Source organism: Tarenaya hassleriana, unplaced genomic scaffold, assembly GCF_000463585.1.
Source record: "Tarenaya hassleriana unplaced genomic scaffold, ASM46358v1 Cleome64, whole genome shotgun sequence".
In the NCBI taxonomy this organism is placed as follows: Eukaryota; Viridiplantae; Streptophyta; class Magnoliopsida; order Brassicales; family Cleomaceae; genus Tarenaya; species Tarenaya hassleriana.
This window is the reverse complement of record NW_010968927.1, coordinates 448,344-451,964: the sequence shown is the minus strand read 5'-3', so window position 1 is coordinate 451,964 and position 3,621 is coordinate 448,344. Positions and strand designations below refer to the sequence as shown.

The 3,621-nt window shown below is 48.7% G+C and overlaps 1 pseudogene; it reads right to left on the bottom strand.

Annotated features, from left to right (window-relative positions):
- Positions 1-3,614, bottom strand: part of LOC104800057 — an 11,824-nt pseudogene extending 8,210 nt beyond the window's left edge.
- Positions 3,615-3,621: the final 7 nt, after the last annotated feature.

Sequence of the window (3,621 nt, the reverse complement as noted above, 5' to 3'; positions counted from 1 at the left end):
TCGGACATCATGAAGGAATTTCTTCCTTCCATTGTAGTTCAGCTCTGGGGGAATCAACCCACTCACCAGATAGTTCACGAAATCTGCATACCACGGAGCCTCGGAGTTGACTGAAATGGCCATGACATACTCGTCTCGCAATGAGTCATCGATGGGCAAAGGGTTCGGAATCTCAAGCCGTGATAAATGATCCGCTACACCATTTTGAGTCCCCTTTCTATCCCTGATCTCTAGATCAAACTCTTGTAGCAGAAGAGTCCATCTGATGAGTCGAGGCTTGGCGTCTTTCTTGGACAGAAGGTATCGGAGAGCTGCGTGATCAGTGTAGACTATCACTTTCGATCCAACTAGATAAGACCTGAACTTCTCGAAAGCGTAGACTATGGCAAGCATCTCCTTTTCCGTGGTGGTGTAGTTGATCTGAGCATCGTCAAGGGTGCGACTGGCATAGTATATGGCATGTAATCGCTTGTTCTTCCGCTGGCCTAAAACTGCTCCTACAGCGTAGTCGCTAGCATCGCACATGATCTCAAAGGGGAGATCCCAATCTGGAGGCTGAATAATCGGCGGAGATACCAAGACCTTTTTCAGAGTTTGGAACGCGGCATCACATTCTGCAGTGTAGATAAACGGCGTGTCCTTACAAAGCAGGTCGGTGAGCGGCTTTGAGATTTTTGAGAAATCTTTGATGAACCTCCTATAAAACCCCGCATGGCCCAAGAAACTGCGGATGGCTCTGACATTGTGTGGTGGTGGCAGTTTCTCGATCACTTCGACTTTGGCCTTGTCAACCTCAATCCCTTTCTCTGAGATCTTGTGACCCAAAACAATCCCTTCTCGGACCATGAAATGGCATTTCTCCCAGTTGAGTACCAGATTTGCCTGCGAACACCTGTCTAACACTCGAGATAAATTAATTAGACACATATCGAAGGAGGGTCCATGGACGGAGAAATCGTCCATAAACACCTCCATCGACTCCTCAATCACATCGGAAAATATGGCCATCATACACCGTTGGAATGTCGCCGGAGCGTTACATAATCCAAACGGCATGCGACGATAGGCATAAGTTCCGTATGGGCAAGTAAATGTAGTTTTCTCCTGATCATTAGGATGAATGGGGATCTGGAAAAAACCTGAGTACTCGTCGAGAAAACAGAAGTACGAGTGTAAAGCGAGGCGTTCTAGCATCTAGTTGATGAATGGCAGTGGAAAATGGTCCTTCCTCGTGTTGGCGTTCAGTTTGCGATAGTCAATACACATGCGCCAACCGGTCACCGTTCTCGTCGGAATAAGCTCGTTCTTTTCGTTGGTGACCACCGTCATTCCTCCCTTCTTCGGAACAACCTGTACAGGACTCACCCAATGGCTGTCAGAGATAGGAAAAATGATACCTGCATCGAGAAGCTTCATTATCTCCTTCTTCACCACTTCTTGCAACATCGGATTGAGGCGTCGTTGATGCTCAATGGAGGTTTTGGACTCATCCTCCAGATGGATCCTGTGCATGCAAAGGGAAGGGTTGATTCCCTTTATGTCCGCGATTGTGTACCCTATGACCTTCTTGTATCTCCGGAGTGTGTCTAGCAGCTCCTGCACTTGAGAATCATCCAAGGAAGAATTGACAATCACAGGGTAAGTTCGGTCTGGACCGAGAAATTCGTACCTAAGCCCTTGTGGTAAGGGCTTCAGTTCCACTTCAGGTGCATCTTCTCGACTCCAGTCGGGAATAAGTGGAGAAGATGTGATTACTGGAGTCTCTTTGGATTCTTGGGCTCGGTTAGTGGCAGCGATCTCAAGATTGGTGTCAGCCTCAGAGGACAGAATAGCCTGAATCGGGGACCTTGATAAATCCATCGGGGGTATGTCGGGTGCATCCAGGATTCGGCTAAAGGTCCATATGTGTTCCTTGTCGGTTTTCTCAGGGTTTAGGAGCATCATCTTCAGGGGATCGCGATCTTGAAATTGACCAAATACCTCCTCCGTCAAAACTTCGATCATGTCGATGAAGTAGGAAGACTCCATGACAGATGGTTGCTTGAGGTTCTGATCAAGCGTGAACTCCACTGTCTCATCGCCAATCTTCATCGTTAGCCTTCCAGCTCTTACATGGATGACTGCGTCTGCGGTGTTAAGGAATGGACGACCAAGGATGATCGGTACTCTCGAGTCCTCGTCCATGTCTAACACCACGAAGTCGACCGGTACGTAGAAGTTTCCCACCTTAAGTGGTACGTCTTCTAATATCCCAGCGGGATATTTCACCGATCGGTCAGCAAGCTGGAGCGCCATCCTTGTCGGCTTCAACTCTCCCACATTCAGCTTTTTGAATATCGATAGCGGGAGAAGGCTAACACTGGCTCCGAGATCACATAATGCCCTGTCAATGGAGACATTACCCAATTTGCAGGGTATCGAGAAGCTTCCTGGGTCGGCTCGTTTAGGCGGTAACTCATGCTGAATTAGCGCACTGCATTCGGTGTTGAGCGATACCGTCTCCTTTTCTACGACTCGCTTCTTCGTGAGTATATCCTTGAGAAATTTCGTGTAAGACGGCATCTGCAGGATGGCTTCTGTGAAAGGCATGGTGATCTCAAGCTTTTTCAGCATCTCTGCAAATCTCGCGAATTGCCGGTCCTCGTTATGCTTCTTGAGACGGGATGGAAAAGGAATGGGCGGAGGTCTTGGAGGTGGAGGAACATAGACTTCGTCAGCTTCTTCGTTCACGACCTCTTTGCCTTTGGAGCTTTGCCCTTTTTCCATCATCGGTGAAGCGACTTCTTCAAGTTGCTTGCCACTTCTCAAGGTGATGGCATTGCAGTGCTCTCTTGGGTTGATCTCAGGCTTCCCGGGAAGTGACCCACTCGGTCTTTGAGACGTCGAGGCCATCTGGGCAACCTGGTTGTCGAGTAATTTTAGATGCGACTGCATTCCATCCACTTGAGACTGCATGCTCCCCACTTGATTCTTTACCTCCTCTTGGTCCATCTTCAGGCTATGTAGCACTGTCTCTTGCGTCTTTTGTCCTTGTAGAAGTTGTGCTAACATTGCCTTGATCTCCGAGTCACCGTCTTGTTGTGGCGTAGGAGGTGTAGGTGCTCGAAAAGTCTGAACCGGAGGTCTGTATGGTTGGTTCTGAATCGGCCCTTGATTCTGCATTGGTGGGGCCCACGGCTGAAAGGCGAACCCTGGTGGAATCCGCTGGTTCTGGATCTGCATTGGCCGATAATTATTTTGCGGAGGGTTCAGGACGTTGTTGTTCCTCCAGGAGAGATTCGGGTGGTTCCTATACCCTGGATTATACGTATTGGAATAGGGGTTGTTGGCGACATAATTCACATCTTCTATCCCTTCGTCAACAGCGTACAAAGCAAGTTCGCCTTGCTGCACACCTGATGTGCTAGTGGATGAGACAAAGCTTGCATTAGCGAGTTTCGTCTTTAGCGCGGTGAGCTCGTCTAGCACCTGCTGCAACTTAGAATCGCTATCTCTCCTGGGCATATCTCTTACGGACTCCAATGGAGAATCTTCTTCTCTCGCCATTTGATCAATGTGTTGTTCAAGATCCGTGAAGGACATGTGAGAAATACTTCCTCCGCAGGCGGCTCGGATCAATGT